This window comes from Pongo abelii, chromosome 13 (genome assembly GCF_028885655.2).
Source record: "Pongo abelii isolate AG06213 chromosome 13, NHGRI_mPonAbe1-v2.0_pri, whole genome shotgun sequence".
Lineage (NCBI taxonomy): Eukaryota > Metazoa > Chordata > Mammalia > Primates > Hominidae > Pongo > Pongo abelii.
In genome coordinates, this window is record NC_071998.2 from 86,759,971 (window position 1) to 86,777,717 (window position 17,747).

The window sequence follows — 17,747 nt, forward strand, 5'->3', positions numbered from 1 at the left end:
TAAGACAGAGATCTCGGACGCATGGCAGGTTTCTGCTTAGCTGATGATGTTGGGCAGTTTTCTCATCTTTGCCCCACCTTCCTCATTTCTGAAACAGGAGAGGAATAATTTCACGGGAGGAAATGAGCATCCAGGTCAGTCATCAGTTTCCAGTGTCAGGACGCTGCATAGAGTGGTGTTCTCTCTTTACCACCCGACCAGGGCATGCTTTTCCACCTTTCCATGGATGCCAAGCCTTTGAATGAAAGCATCAGTCTCCAGGAGTCTTGGGCTAAAGTCAAATCTATGAACTTAGAAAGGAGGTAGAATGGACATTTGTTGTTTTTGCTGCTCCCCGTTCATGCTAATAGCACCCCATTTCCTTTCCAGGAAATGACCTCATCCGCGTCCTGTGCATTCCAGGGAATTAGCTCACCCGCATGGTAGACTGTCAATCAAGGCGCCCTGCTCTCCCTGGCCAAGCAGTAGGCATGTTACTACAGTGGGGCCAACTGGATTCTCCCTTTTATGCATTGGATCTGGGGCAGCCTCACGAGTCAGGACGCACGCTGCACTTGATACATACCAGAGTGTTTCCTCAGCCACAGCCGTGGTTCCTGCCAGACCCCCCAGAGAGTCCCTGGTCCTATTCATTCTGGCCGGGGGCAGTGGCCACCTGAAAAAGACTGATGTTAGTTTCCTACCCGCTTGTGCTAAATGAGCAGAAAGAAAAGTTCTTCCCACCTGAATGGGTGAGCTGAGGGGTCAAATCATAGGGCGCCTAACATCATCATGCTGAGGATAAGAAATTAATCCACAAATGCTGCCTGAGCAAGGGACAATGGGACTCAGAAGTGCTAGAACTCTTTCCAGATAATGGAAACTGGATCCTGGGATCGCAAAACACACAGCTGGCTCTTGAGCAACGCGGGTTTGAACTGCACGAGTCCACTTGTACATGGTTTTCCTTCCATCTCTGCCCCCGGAGACAGCGAGGCCAACCCCTCCTCCTCCTCCTCGTCCTCCTCATCCTATTGCACATGAAGACAATGAGGTCTTTAGGATGGTCTGCTTTCACTTAAAGAATAGTAAATGTATTTTCTCTTCCTTATGATTTTCTTAGTAACATTTTATTTTCTCTAGTTTACTTTATTGTAAGAATACAGTATGTAATACATAAGACGTACAAAATATGTGTCAATCAACTGTTTATCTTCTTGGTTTCCAGTCAAAAGTAGACTATTAGTAGTTAGGTTTTTAAGGAGTTGAAAGTTCTGTGTGAATTTTTGGCGGCTCAAGGGATCATCACTCATATCTCTGACGGTGCTCAACGGTCAACTGTGTATCTTTCTGCATTTGTGTCAAATAAGGAGGGACATTCATCTCTTCTTTCTCCTCCTCTGCTCCTTCCTTGTCTTTGAAAAAAAAACTTTTTTTGAGAGACAGGGTCTTACTCTCTCATCCAGGCTGAAGTACAGTGGCACGATTATAGCTCACTGTAGTGTCAAATTCCTAGACTCACGTGACCCTCCTGCCTCAGCTTTCTGAGCAGCTTAGACTAGAGGCATGCACCACCACACCTAGCTAATTTTTGTTTTTATCTTTATTTTCATGGAGATGTGGTCTTGCTATGTTGCCCAGGCTGGTCTCAAACTCCCGGGCTCAAGTGATCCTCCTGCCTCAGCCTCCCAAAGTGTTGGAATTACCAGCATGAGCCATCATGCCTGGCCCTTGTCTTCTTATTATTTATTTATTTTGTTTCTTTCTTTTAGGGGGCAAAGAAGATGGACCTTTTTTGATAGAAGCCAGTTTAATCTATATCCCTTACGGTATCTGTTTAACCAAGTTAAGGGTCTCTCTGTCTATCTGGATGATCAGGGGTCATGCATCTATAACTGGAGCCTGAAAACCAAATTTGCCATTCTGGAGTAGCTTCTCTGGAGTTGAAGCTGTTGCTGAAACTCTGTCAAACCAATTTAGCAAAACAAGCAGAAGAGGCAAAGTCATTGCTCTCCCCTTCTTCTTCACCCATGGCAGATAGGGTGGCTTCCTTGCAATCAGGCACAAATCTTCCTCTGTCCTGCCTGGTCCACTTTTTCTATTAAGACAACTTTTCACTGCCTAAGCTCACAGGCAACCTTGAAGGGAGCTGCATTTTCCTCAGCAAAATCGCACAGGGCTTACCTGTTAATGTGCCCGCGATGAGGCAAAACCGTGGCAACCATGTGAGTTCTTCAGTGGAGGGGGCCACATTCCAGAGGGGTCCTTAAGATCTGGAGATCTGGGTGACATTATCTCAAAGAACAGGTGGACATTATCTCAGGACCTGGGGACAGCAGTTACAGGGGTGGAATAACCACAGCTTCCACTTCCTGTAGCTCAGCCCAGCGGCTGTGGAAAGGACTGTGGATACATTTTGACCACCCTTTCCAATTTCTCTTTTGTATTAGTTATAGTAATTCATGCTAGCTGTTATAACAAATAGTCCTCAAATTCCAATAACTGAATACAAGTGTGTTTCTCAGGTGTGCAAAGTCTGTTGAGAACTGGGTGGCTCCATGGCAGTGGTCCTCCAAGCAGTGACTCAGGGATCATGGTGTGGCTTTGTGATCTGAGTTGGCCCAGGTACTTCTAGTCATGTGGACAGAAGAGAAAGAGTAAAAGGAGCACCAGGTTCTTAACCACCTGAATCAGAAGTGCGATGCCCTTGGCTACAACCATCATGCCACCCACCTAACCGTGGAAGGAGCCCATGGACATTGGTGAGCACAGCATGCTCTGCAGCACCTCAGTGTCCAAGCTCTTCAGTGAATCCCCCTCTCGACTACTGGAGAAACTTCTCTTCTACACATATCCCTTAGGAAAGGTCTGAAACATACACAATACTAAGGTAAAAAGGAAGTATAAATGAGTGACATGTACACTTCCTCAGAATACACTGTTTTAGGCAGTCTAAACATCTTAACCTAAGATGGCAGCTCTTTCAGCTACTACTTTAATGCAGAAGGATAAGCTTCTGCTGAGCAACGCTGGAGTTCTGCTAATTTCCAGGCTTCTGAAATGCAGGTGAATGTAGGTAAGAATGGCCTTGCTGACAGCTCAGCACCACACAGTCCCCAGGCCCACCCATGGCCTTAGCAGCCATCACTCTTAGGAGTCACAAGCGTGGAAGGCATTCTGATTGGAGATCCCTGTGTTAAATGAGGAGAGAGCTTAGTCTTTGGTTCCTCTGGCTCAGTGCTTGTCCCATTTGCCTTTTAATTTTCTGGTCAGATGTATGCTTGGGGCTTTGAGCTCACAAACGATGTGGGTGATTCCCATTGGGTGGCTCTGTCATCTGGTGAGTGACCCTGGAAGTTTATTCTTTGTGCTCTGATTTAGAACAGAAATATAAGAAAGAAGATGAGAAAAAAGTCTTCTTGACTCACAATTACAATGTGAATCAGTAATGAATCTCTGAGTTCAGTGTGTGGGGGAAAAACATCGTTTTCTGTCCATCTATCTCCTGGTTCCATGTCTAAGACCCAAGAAGCGAGCTGGAGAGAACGAAAAGGAAATAATAAAATCGTGGGGAACTTGGGAGAAATAATCAAAGGGAGGTTGAACTCAGGATGAAAACATCAGGCCAAGGTAGCACCCTGAAGTCCTGTTGCCAGCCCTGGTGCCCTTATGTATTTTAATTGGCCTCTGGTTTGTTGGTCCACACAGTATTTTGAAGAAAGTATGAATTAGTAGCCAACTTTTAAATACCTGGAAATTTCACATAAAAAGCCAGATTTCCGCCTTCTCTTGAAAAATTAGGGTTTGGAACAGCAATAAGCCCATATTCCAGCAAAGCAACAGTTGGCCTGAACCCAGCAGGAGCTGCCCCTTCAGACAGGGCAGGGCTTGTTGCCTTCAAGTTGGCAATGGCCCCACCCCTCCCTATGGCTCCCCTGCACTAAGCCTCCATGTCACTCCTCTTCATCTGGGATTTCTCAGTCCCGGTGGGTCTCCCTATTCATACTGTTGCTTGGACTCCGGAGGGATTTGAGTCTGTAAGCCCTGACCTAGGGAACTTCTATGCTTTGCAAGTTGCTGAAGAGCACTGAAGACAGTGATGGACTGGTGATGACAGACACTTGAATATAAGGGAAGAGCAGGAGAAATAGAATCACGGGAGTCTCATTGCTTCAGAGAATTCATGCGTTATGATGGTCATGTGTCAGGAAGATAAGCTGGGACTCCTTCTGTCTCCGTTGTCACTGATGCCCCAAAGGCCAAGCCTGGTGCAGTAAGTGCCAGGTACCACTGTATCCTAAGCCGGCTGGGGGGACCAAGTCTGTGCTAGGCTTGCAGAGGCACCCCCAGATTAGGGACAGGGAAGGGAGATGGCCCGTACAGACATCTTTGAGGAGCTTCACCAAGAAAGGGAGTGGAGAGAACTGGGGCAAAAGTTGGAAAAGATGAGGTCAAAATGTTTGTTTTTTAAGCTGAGAGCCATCTCAGCATTTGTTAATTGATTGGAATGATTCTATAGAAAGAGGAGACTGCTGGCACTCGAAAGAAGGATCAACTGAAGATGAGAGATCTTCGAGTCAGCGAGAGGGAGGGGAATTGGGCTTTGAGACAGAAACACAGACAATGAGTACAAAACGGAAGGAAGGCAGAGTCTAGGGGAAGTTGCAGTGAGGCTGGGGCACCTGGAGATTTACCTGTGGAATATTCTTTGATAACTATGCCCTTCTTGTCCTTTTTTCAACTATTGATAATAAACTTACTGAAATGGGGTTATATTTAATTTATTGGGTCTTATTTTCATGTAAGATTGTGTAAGCTGCTCACTGCACAAGGCATCTGCCAAGAGGATGAGCTGGGACAAAAGTCCAGTCCATGCTGTCTGCTCACAGCAGTGTGCCCTGGTGTGGGGCTAAATGCCCCTGCAGTAAGGGACATGTCCCCATTTTCTTGTTAGTTTGCACAGAGCACCTTTTGGCTAGAAGGGACTCTCCTTACTTCGTTCTCTAGTTTGGTGTGAGTTGATCCTGTCTTGGAAATGGGAGTGTAAGATCTCTGACGGAAGAGGTGGTCTTGCCTTTGTTATCACTAGCAGCACCTAAGCCAGCGTGTGCTTCCCCTAGTATGGGCCATGGAATGCTTCTATGAAATGTAAATAGATGTTACGTAAAAAGAAATCTATTAGAAAAAAAGGCGGGGGGCGGGGGTGAATCTGCATAGAGAAGAGTCCTTCAGCATCACAAATGCCATTGGAAAAAGCAGCTGGCACGCTCCTTAATGATGCCTGATAGGGCTGCAGGTGCCCATTCGCATGGGAGAGAAAGGCTTCCGTCTCTGAGCTCATCCTCCAGAGGCTTCTGCATGGAAAACCCTGCTTGGAGGTCTGTGTGATGTCTCAGGGCAGTCCGACCCCCAGGGAAAGGTGTTGCGCGGGCTGATCTGAGTGTGGTTTCCAAGAGTGAGGCTTGGGCCCTGGAGCAATCTAACTCCGTAGTTTCTTTTACCAGGAAGACGGGACTTGCAAGCTTCCCTCCATCACTGTCAGGCCCTGGAACTATCCAAGAGCTCTTTCACTCATTTTCTTTAGACTTTAAACTCCTCCCAGATTTCCCTCAAATCCATTCTAACCCTTTCCGTTTTCATTCTTTTCTCCAACAAAGAGCAAAACTGAAAAATAATAGACTGTCTATTGTGTTGACTGAACAGTGGTGACAGCCATGGGTACTGATGTAAGGCTCCCTCAAGTTCTCAGTTTTAGTTGTGTGGATTTGGACAAGCAACTTCACTTCTCTGGGCCTCAGTTTCCTCATTAATACAGTGGAGGTGATACCAGGACTGTTGTAAGAATAAATAAAGTAAATACGTGTAAAATATTAAGGGGTTGGCCCATAGTCTATGCTCAGAAAATGACGAGGATGTCATCATCACCATTGTCATCAATATCATTTTGATATGTTGATAGTATACTTGGTGCACTGCAAAATTCTAACTGCAATCAGATTGCATTGATAAACCCTGGAGAGTTCTGGTTTGACTGAATTTGTCATATTGCTGCACTCTTTTCTATTTTAAAAACTTGTACATGGCCAGGCACGGTGGCCCACACCTGTAATCCCAGCACTTTGGAAGGCCGAGGTGGGCAGATCACAAGGTCAGGAGATCGAGACCATTCTGGCCAACATGGTGAAACCCCGTCTTTACTAAAAATACAAAAATTAGCTGGGTATGGCAGTGTGTGCCTGTAATCTCAGCTACTTGGTAGGCTGATGCAGGAGAACCGCTTGAACCCGGAGGTGGAGGGTGGAGGTTGCAGCGAGCTGAGATTGCACCACTGCACTCCAGCCTGGCAACAGAACGAGACTCCACCTTTAAAAAAAAAAAAAAAAAGAAAAAGAAAAAGAAAAAAATGTGTACATGCCCCACCATAATGCCAGGAAACATCAGCTTCAGTACTTTGTCTCTCATTGTATGATCCACCTTTCCCAAATAGAAGCCCTCCCCAGATCATTAACGTCCCATGCAAAAGATGGATTTGTACCCCCGTTAGTGCCTAAGGCGTTTTGGAGTATGATGATTGTCCTTGTGTGTTGATCTGGTTTGGATCTGTGTCCAGCCCAAATCTCCTGTCAAATTGTAATCCCCAATGTTGGAGGTGGGGCTTGGTGGGAGTTGATTGAATCATGGGGGTGGATTTCCCTGTTGGTCTTGTGATAGTGAGTGAGTTCTCGTGAGACCTGGTCATTTAAAAGTGTGTGGCACCTCCCCCCTTTCCTCCCGCTCCCACCATGTGAGACACCTCACATCCCTTTGCCTTCTGCAGTGATTGAAAGCTCCCAGAGGCCTCCCCAGAAGCTGATGCTGCCACACTTCCTGTACATCCCGCAGAACCATGAGCCAATTCAACCTCTTTTCTTATAAGTTACCCAGTATCAGGTATTCCCTTAAAGCAGTGTGAGAACGGACTAGTAAATGTGCTCTAGGTGTAAGTGCTTCTTTGTAGATCCTTGCTGCTGTTCACATGCAGAGCACTGGAGACACAGGAGGATTAATTAAGGTTCCAGATTTGAGAGCCTGTGGGGCACCCTCCTTTAGAAGCAGGAGGGCAGGCAGAGGCACTGGGCCCAGGCAGCATTGTCTTGTTTGGAAACCCTGCGGACAGCCTCATTCTGGTCATTTTTCTAATTCCTGTCAGTCTTGATTCTCCATGAAGAGCTGTGCTGGCCTCGATGAGAATGCCCCTGGGGAAGCGATGACCAGACACTTGCCTTTAGGGAGAGCTGTGTTCTCTCTGCAGGCCTTTGAACTTCCCCGGAGCAGTTCTCTGGCCTCTAGAACTTATCCAAAATGTTTTCTTCAAGAGGCCCATTCCCTCGCCTGCAGCAGTAGCGTGGCACGGCTACTCTCTCATCTGGTTTCCAGCAGTTGGGTAGGGAGTGTCGTTTGCCTCCCGGCCAGCACACACACAAGCCGGGGCTGCCCTCCACATGTTCTTGGAGAACTGGCACTCGGACTCCTTTTCTTGACTCTTTGTTAACATACACTTCAAATGACCGGGCAGGGCTTGATCTTACATCAAATGTCTCCTTAATATCTGCCCTTGGCACAGATCCAATTCCTGAGCACTCTCTATAGAGGCATTTGTGTAATACACACATACACTCACACATATGGCCACACCACCCACCATCATAACATAAAGGTCCCAAGCATATGATGAGCCTATTTTTTTTTCCAGTAGAGATGGTTTAAATAAACGGACAACATAAGTACTTCTCCCAGCCGCACATCCTCAAGGTCAGCAAGAAGGAAATGGGGTAAAAAGTCCTGAGCCTAAAGTTCCCAACCTGTCTTGTTTTAAACTGTGAGTGTAGGTGCAATTGGATGAGTGTTTGCTGGGGAAGTATCTGGATATTTGAACCCAGATTCCCATGTAAGATTATTTCAGCCCATTGAGGAAGATGGGTGCACACTAAAGGGGTCTTCTGGAGATGTGGTCTGAGGCAAATGTCAGCTCCAGAGCATAGAGCTGTGTTTTTCAGCAGTGAGCTCTCAGGACTACCTGCATCTAATATCATGGGGAGCCAGTCAAAATGCAGATTCCTGGGCCTCACTCATGACTGCACAACTCAGAAGACATGGAACCTAGGCATTTCCATTTTTATAATACTTCCTGGGAGATTCTAAAATACACATGAGTTTGAGAGCCATCGATCCAGAGATTTTTAAGTAGAGGAGCACATGAGAATCACTCTCAGCACTCTGTTCTCTTTATATATACATATATATATATATTTGTCTTTTTTTTTTTGAGAGAGGGTCTTGCTGTGTCACCCAAGCTGGAGTGCAGTGGTGCAATCTCAACTCACTGCAGCCTTGGCCTCCCAGGTTCAAGCGATCCTCCCACCTCAGCCTCCCAAGTAGCTGGAATCACAGGTGCACACCATCACACCCGGTGAACCACTGTGCCTAGCAGATTTTCATTTAATACATTTGGGGGTGGATCACAGATGTCTGCATTTGGAAGAAGTACCATTGTGATTCCAATTCCAGTGCTCCTATGTGTCCCAGTGGTCCTCTAATTTTGGCAGGTGTGCACAGGAATGAATGGGGGTAAGGTGGAGGGGTGGGGTTCCCATTAAAGGTGGATTCCTGGACCTTGCCTTTAGAGTCCTCTGCATGTTCTGATGTGGGAGCCCTTGAAGACAGGGACTCATTGAGGGCATCCATGGACTCACCCCCTTGCCACTCCCCCAGTCCCAGGGATTCCAAGACCACCGCCTTGCCCTTCCCACCCTGCACCCTTGGTACAGTCAGCACTGGAGCCAGGCCTGCCTATTGAGGGTGGGAATGTGCTGTGCAGTCTCTTCTTCCAGGGGATTATTCTAAGGCACTCCCCACCCTTCCTTTCATTTGAGTTCCATTTCCCTGGGATGATGATGACAAGTGCCAAAGAAATGTCTAGACCACAGATTCTGAATGTGAACAAAAACACCTTAAAGTACAAAAGAGATTTTCTGCAGTGTGAAGCCCAGAGGATTTTTGGTTGTTGTTGCATTAAAGCAGTGCCATAAAACAAGAGGTGGGGTGGGAAACAGGGAGGCAACCTCTCTGATGGCTTTGCTGCTCTGGTCAGTTAATACTTGCCAGGTGCTAGGAACAGAAATTGTGTTCATCATGAAGGATTGATAACCCCATTACCCCCATCCTTAGACACCACAGCAAAGTCTAATGGTTTCTTTTTCTTTTTATAATAGTTTTTGTTTTAAAATAAATTTTAATGTTATCAAAGTAATATATGCACATACTTTTGAAAGTCAGATATCACTTCCGGGAAATTTTTCTCATATTTTTCTTTGTTAATTTCCTGTCAATGTCTTTTCTACTCTCTTTTTCTTGAACTCCTTTGCATATTGAATCTCCTGGCTTAATCCTCTAATTGCTTATCTTTTTCTCTTCTGTAGTTCATTTTTCTAATCTTTCCTCCTGTCTGCCGGATTATGTTGTCTTTTTAAATCCAACCCTCTGTTGACATTTTTACTTAGCTATACTATTTTTAATTTTCAAAATATCTTCCTAATTTTTAGGGTATCCTGGTACTGCTTTAGGGATGTGATATATTCTATTAGTTCTTTGAGTTTACTGACTTCTGAAGTTTTAATTTTGCCCTCTAAATTGCTTCTCTTTCTTCCAAGGTACTGAAAAGGACCAAATCTCCTGAACTGGGGGCTGGGGAGAAAAGAGATTCATTGTGTTCTGGTTTGGGAGTAAGAGGAAGCTGTGAGTATCACTGTTCAGAATGAAGGTTTTTATTTAGAGCTTCTGTTTTCAGTTCAGCCCGGATGCCTAACTCTCCCCATGCCTGAGTCTTTGTGTTCAGGGTCTCCTTAGTTGTGTTACACTAGACTGATGCTGTCTAATACCATAACCTCTCACCACTGATGGTCCCTGAGCACTGGGAATGTGGCTGGTCAGAATTGAGATGTGCAGTGAGTGTAAAATACATACCTGATTTTGAAGACATTACAAAAAACATTAAAATATCTCAGTTTTTAAAGTATTGATTATACCTTATCTCAATTTGTAAAGTATTGATTACACATTGAAATAATGATATATTAGGTTAAGTAAAGTATATTATTAAAATTAATTTTACCTTTCTCAATGTGGCTGCTGGAAAATCTAAAATTACATCCATGGCTCACATTATATTCCTGTTTGACAATGCTGCTCTTATGTGGCTGCTGGGAAAGGGATCCAGTGGCCTCCCTGCTCCTGTCTTAGTCCCATGTGTCTATAGCAGCCATTGCCTCAAGTTCCTGATCCTTTCCAGGGCTCAGCAGAACAAATCCTTGCTACTCCTTGGCATCCTCTGCAGCCTCTTGGTTTTAGCTTCCTTTGTTAAGTTTAGGTTAGTTACTATCTCCTCATGTGCTTTTCACCTTCAAAAAGTTGATTGAATGATCTCTTCTGCCATTCTCTTAGCATTTATGGGTTTACTATTTTCCTTTGCTGTTATTTGAGTGGGGTTTTGGAAGGGAATGGAGATAATGCATGTGATCAGTCTGCCATTTGTAAGTTCTAATGGCCCCTTGAATCAAATTAAATTGTCAGCTTTAAGGCACATGATAATTTCCCCTCTATGCCTAAAGCCTGTTAGTCAGCTTGGGCTGTCATAGCAAAATATTGCAGACTGGGTGGCTTAAACTACTGTGATTTATTTCCCACAGCTCTGGAGGCAGGCTGATTGGCTCCTGGTGAGGGCTCTCTTCCTGGCTTGCAGGTGGCTGCCTTCTTGCTGTGTCTTCATATAGTGGAGATGGGAGAGGACGCAAGCTCTCTGGTATGATTTTGTATAAGGGCACTAATCCCATCATGAGGGCTCCACCCACATGACCTCATACAAACTGAATTATCTTCCAAATGCCCACCCCCAGATACCATTACACTGGGGGTAAGGGATTCAACTTATGATTCCTGGGGTGGGGCATGTCAGTCCATGGAGCAACCTCCATACTGGCTCATGTTCCTTATTTTGTCATTTGTCCTCCTCCCCCACATGCTTGCCACCAGGATATTCACCTCAAAGTTTCTTTCATGTTTTTCATAGCAAAGCCTTGTTTCTGCGCCTTTACTATATAGCCTAAAGACTTTTATTCAGAAATTGACAAGACAATTTTAAGTTTTGTCTGGATAAGCAAAGGACCAACAATAGCCTAAACTATCTTGGAAAAGAAGAAAAAAGTTTCCGGACTCACCGTACTTGACTTTAAGACTACGCATCAGGTCAGGGTGGCACTGGTGGAAGCCTGTACACGTCGGTCAGTACACGTACTGAATAGTACATGTACTGAATAGTCAGACAGAATAGAGTGCCCAGAGACACACCACCCACAAATAGATGTCCAAATAATTTTTGATGCGTGTGAAAGCAATTTAATGTACATAGAAAAATCTCTTTACTAAATTGTATGGAAACAAGGGGATATTCATATATATATATATATATATATATATATATATATATATATATATATATCCCTTTGTGTGTGTCTATAACCTGAATTCCTACTTTGTACCATATCTAAAAATCAATTTGAGATGGGTTTAATATTTACATGTAATATCTAAAACAATAAAGCTACTAGGAGAAAACCCAGAGGAATATCTTCATGACCTTCAGGTAGGCAAAAATTTATTGGGGAGGTTACAGAAGGCACAAGTCATAAAAGAAAACAGTGTATGTAAAGAAACTTCATCAAAATTCTGAAAAACTCCATCAAGAAAAATCAATAGGCAAGCCGCAGACTGGGAGAAAATATTTGCAACACATACATCTGACAAAGACTTGTATCAATATGTAAAGAACTCCTGTAACACAATAATAAAAAGACAGACAGCCCAATTTTTAAAAAATGGGCAAATAACTGACAAACAAAAGAACATATACAAATGGCCAATGGTTATATGAAAATGTGCTCAACATCATCAGCCACCAGGGAAATGCACAATTTATCATAAGACACTATGACATGCCTGCACAAACACCTGAAATGAGAAAGACCAACACCATCAGTGACTGGAGATGCCCTTTGTGGTTCTCTTGACTCAGTGATGCCCAGTCTCATTCCAGAAACATTTAATTCTGCTTAGTCAAAACTCAATACCATCCTGGCTATCATGGTGAAACCCCATCTCTACTAAAAATACAAAAAATTAGCCAGATATGGTGGCGGGCGCCTGTAGTCCCAGCTACTCGGGAGGCTGAGGCAGGAGAATCGCTTTGAACCTGGGAGGCGGAGGTTGCAGTGAGCCGAGATTGCACCACTGCGCTCCAGCCAGGGTGACAGAGGGAGACTCCATCTCAAAAAACAAAACAAAACAAAGCAAAAACTCAACAAACATTCCATGATCTCAAAATGTTCTACCTGACGGGACAGGTTTAAGAATACAACTGAAATGTCTATAAAACAATGTCTTTCAAGAAGAACGAGGAGATTTTATTAAGCAATCAATTTGTGTGCCTGTCTTGAGATTTTCCTAGGTTCCCAGGATATTCCACTTGGTCCTCAGTGTGACTACTCAAGAATGGGAAGGAGTCAGGAGTCTGACTTTTTAAGGATTCTCATGTGAGGGTGATGTTCCTGCTTAAGAGGAGGGGATTTGACGGCGACTTCTCTTGGCCTCCATTCCTTGTCATGTGGGGTAATCTGACTCAAGGATGCCTCCATGACAGTTTCATCATATATGGCACCAGCTGTTGCTGGAGTGGGAACTGGGTCTTCTCCGGAGTCAGGGGAAGTTGGAAGCATTCAGAAGATGCCCAGAGCATCTGGAGCCTAGTTGACACAGTACTTTATGATGGCAGATGGAGGCACATGTCGCAGGAGATTCTGGAGTGGTTCGGTGTCAGCAACCCCTGCAAGGGGGGGGTCTTGTTAGTTGACCTAAGAGATTCCATTCCAATGTGCTGAAGATGGATTTTCAACTTGGCCTTTGCGGAGGCTAAGAAAGATTCATTGCAAATTTCTGTTTATTTGTCTGGCTTTCGTGGGATAGCCAGTGTTTTCCCTTGTTTTAGGTTATCTTTGGCTGGAGGGCAAGAAAAATAGTCAATGATGTCTTGGAAGTTTAAGCCTACACTATATGGCTCTTTTAAAAAATATTTGGTTATCCAGCAAGATATTCCTTGTGTTTCTACATCTAAAATTTCTCTGTGGTTTGGCAGGACCAAAGCTTTTCATGGCTGCCAGTCATATCTTAATTGGATCACCTTGTGGAAACTTCAGAGAGGTTTTCCTAGAATTTGTTTCCAATTTCTGATGTCGACCCAGCATTTATTATCTAAGGTGAGACAGACACGACAATCTCCTCATTTCCTCTCTCTTTAAAAGGACGTGCTGCATTTTTCAAAATACCTCCCAAAGAGTGCTCACTGGGAGAAAAATTCTCCTTTCTTGGCAAAGAATGTTCTTGCTAGCTCTGTTACTCCTCAAATGATAGTAACTTATTTGCAAATTCTATTGAGGAAATAGCCAACAGAAAATTCAAGAAGGGGGAGAAAAATGCACTTTGTACTCACACCTAAACCCACTGTATTTTTTAAAAATTGTACTTATTTGAGCCTACCTTGTATTATGGACTACAAAAGTGCTTGCTTGCTCTTTCATTTCTTACAAAATTATAAGCTCCTTGAGAGCAGGAAAAACATCCATTCCTCTTTTACCCTTTCAACATCAGCCAGAATGTCTGACATGCGATAGGTGCCTGGGATGTATTTGTGGAATTAAAATGCTTGAAATATATCTCTGGGGAACACATGAGAAGGTATTAAAATATTTTCCAAAAATATTTAATGGCACATACAGGTTTAATTTTAAAAAGCCAAACACACACTTTACACATAATAGGATTCAACTTTTGTTATAAATGGGCACAGATACATGCACTTAGAAAAAGGACTGGAAGGAAATGTGAAAAAATAGTAAACAAGGCAATTTCAGGGTGGTGAGATTAAAAGGCAATTTTAATTTTTAAAATTTATGATTTGCATCAAATTCAAATTATCCACAATAACCATGCATTGCTTTTATTAATTTCTTTTTTTAGAAAAAAATTATTTTTTTGTGCAGTTATTTTTTTTAAATCATTTGCCTTGAATATTTTGCCTTGAATATTGTTTCATTTACTAAAAGTGATGGCAGCTGTTTCTATGCAGTGTGACTGTGTACCGGGCACTTTGCCAGGGTTTCACAGTGTTGTCTCTGTACTTGTTACATGAGACCTTGCTCTGCGTGTCTTTTTATGTCCATTTTACAGATGAGGGAACTGATGCCCAGAGAAGCTAAGGGATGGTTCCTCCGGAAAGGAGGGGATCTGGATCTGGACCTGGTCTGGTGAAGGCGAAGACTGGAGCCACAGCCACTTACCTCACTCGCTCCCTCTGGGGTGCTCCAGGGAGAGTGTCTTGCGAGCGCCTTGGGAATCTGTCAGTTTCATGCTTTTCTCTTTGCCCTTGCCTCGCTCATTGAAAAGTTTCCCAGCTATATTATCTTCCTGAAGTGTTTACTCTTGTAATTTGTGAGTATCTGAAGACTTAAGAAACACTGATTAACAGCATCAGTAATAGTAAATATCAAATTGGAGCATATACTCCCAACTTTTAATAACAATTGTAGGGGACACTTACTTTCTAGGGAATATGATTTGTTAATGTTTTAACTTTGTATAATGAATACGTATTATTTTTAGTCCAAAAGGACAATGAAAATATGTGAAAAGGTGGAATTCATTAAAAGCAAACTTTTTCTGTAAAGAGCCAGATTGTAAATAGTTTTGGCTTTGCAGCTCATATGGTCTCTGTGGCAATCACTCAACTCTGCAACTAACACAGTCATAGATATTGCACAGAGGAATGGGCAAGGCTGTGTTCCAATAAATCTTTATTTACAAAAACAGGCAATGGGCCAGATTTGGTCACAGGCTATAGTTTGCCAACCCTTGTGTATTAGTTTATTAGTTTCCTGTCATCACTGTGACAAATGACCGGAAATTAGTGGCCTGTAACAATACAGATGTATTCTCTCATAGTAAGACAGAAGTCTGAAATCACTATCACTGGGCTAAAATCAAGCAGGCTACGCTCTCTCTGGAAGTGCCAGGAGAGAGTCTGTTTCTTGTTTGCTCCAGGTTCCAAGGCCTGATGGCATTCCTTGGCTTGCGGCTCCATCATCTCAACCTCTGCTTCTTCTATCATGGTATCACCTTCTCCTCTTGTGTAATCAAACCTCCCTCTCACAAGGACCCTTGTGGTTGCATTTAGTGCCCACCTGGATAAGCGAGGCTAACCTCACCATCTCAAGGCGTTTAACTTAATCCATTTGCCTTGTAAGGTAATGTTTTTGTTTTTGAGATGGAGTCTTGCTCTGTCGCCAGGCTTGAGTGCAGTGGCACGATCTCAGCTCACTGTAACCTCTGCCTCCCGGGTTCAAGCAATCCTCCTGCCTCAGCCTCCTAAGTAGCTGGGACTGCAGGTGTGCACCACCACGCCCAGCTAATTTTTTGTAGTTTTAGTAGAGATGGGGTTTCACCATGTTGACCAGGATGGTCTTGATCTTTTGACCTTGTGATCCACCCACCTCGGCCTCCCAAAGTGCTGGGATTACAGGTGTGAGCCACTGCACCTAGCCGTAAGGTAATGTTTACAGGTTCCCAGAAATAGGATGTGGATATCTTGGGGTGAGGGGGCATTTTTCATCCTATTACACCCCGGCATGAAGTAACAAAAAGGCAGGGGTGGGGGGATTGCTGTAAAAAGAACATTGATTTAGGAGCAAGTTCACCAGAGCCGGAGGCCCAGCTCCAGTCACTGTATGCACAGTCTTGGGAGAGTCATTGGACCTCCCTGGCTTTTAGCTTTTCCATTTGTGATGTGAGGGAATTAGACTATACGACCCCCTGAGACTCTTTTTAGCTCGGTCATCTTTAAATTTTTTGATTTTTGAGAAGGAGTATTTTCAACAGCTGCCTCTGTCATAGTGACCTTTGTTATAAGTGATGTGGCTTAAATCTATTCTGAGCAGCTTTGTTCTAAGTTGTATCAGGGAAGATTCAATATTTATAGGCAAAATAAAGGCAGAAATAAATTTTGAACTATTCCCAAGTTAGTATAAGCATGGGGAAATTACAGGCCAACCCTCTCATTCAGAATGAAACTAAAATTTTTATGCCACTCTGTACAGAAAAGCACTTGAGAAGTCCACAAAAGTACTTTCACTCTCTGAGGATGAAGAATAATGAACTCAGAATGAGAGAGGGAGGATTCAGTTATTACATGGAGCTAGATTAAGAGATTATCCAGTGTGGCATGCCCTCAGGGCTTGTGTGGTTCTTAAAAACGAGCTGTAATTCCATCTGTGAGTTTCCTAGAGGCAAAAGCAAAGACAGAAAGATGATTGTGTAAGAATAACACTGTTAATAGAATTTTTAAAAAATTGCTGGGAATTCCTACAGCCTGAAGTGACATTTTCCTTGGATCTTCCTCAACAGGGACACTCAGGGTTATTCTCACAATATCAGTTCATTCATTCATGCACTCAACAGATATTCATTGATTGCCTTCTACATACTTGACACTGCCCTAGTGACTAGAAAGATATGTCATGAACCAGATAGAAATGATTCTGTCCTCTTGGAGCTCACGGCCTGGCAGGATGTGCAATTATTGACAAGTCCAAGGAGTGCTATGGATGAGGAAGAACAGAGGCACAGGCATGTATACCAGGGGGACTTTTTCTATGGGCTGGTCAGGGAAGGTCTCTCTGAAGAGGTGACATCCAAAGTCATTTCTCCATGGCATGAAAGTAATTCATCAGGCAAAGAGTAGAGGAGGAAGTTGCCAGGCAAGGCAGATGGAAGACCAATGGAGACATCTATAGTTGTCCGTGTCATTGTCTGGTATAGTTGTAGTGATGAGAGAACAGAGCATGTGCTGTGTCAGATGGTGGAGTGCCACAGTAAGGATGCTGGACTGTATCCAACATAAATTGTGTTATTAATAGTTAGAACACTCTGCTGCTGTGATAAACCTTGGGGTTTCAGTAGCTCAGTGCACACTGTAGCTTACTCTCCTTACTCCCCTATTAGCCTAATGGGATGTTTCTGATGACTGGGCAGCTTTCACAGTGGTGATTCTGTCATGAGTCTCCTACATCTTCTACAGCCATCCTGTAACTGTGGAGGGGAGAGAGAAAGTGGAGAAGAAGCATGTCTTAATCATTCTGACCTCCAAAATGAACCATTGTTTCCACATAACTCACTGGCAAGTGGTCACAACACCCTGCCTAAATGCAACATGGGTTGGAAATGCAGTCCCTGGCTGGGCAGTCACTTCACGGCAATAGCTCAACTCTGGAAAGGGGGCATGGAATTTAGTGCATGATTAGCTGTTCATGCTGCAAGAGGCCGCTGGAGAGTCGTGAGCAAGATAGAGATATAATCAAATTTGAATGTTAAAAAGACCATCTTGGCTGCAGAATAGAGAAGGTATTGGAGGGTGCAAGACTGGATGCAAAGCAACCAGTTATCATAATGGGCAATAAACACAATACAGTTGCAACTGCCATGGAAGTGTTCCGTAGGGCATCTCTCGGTGTCAGCTGAGGATGCGATACCAGTATGCACTTCAGTGAAAGTGTGATGTCAGTTATCAATACGATATCACTGACTGATGTCAACTGTGACAACCAAGGAACTTTTTCCCTTTTATAACCAGA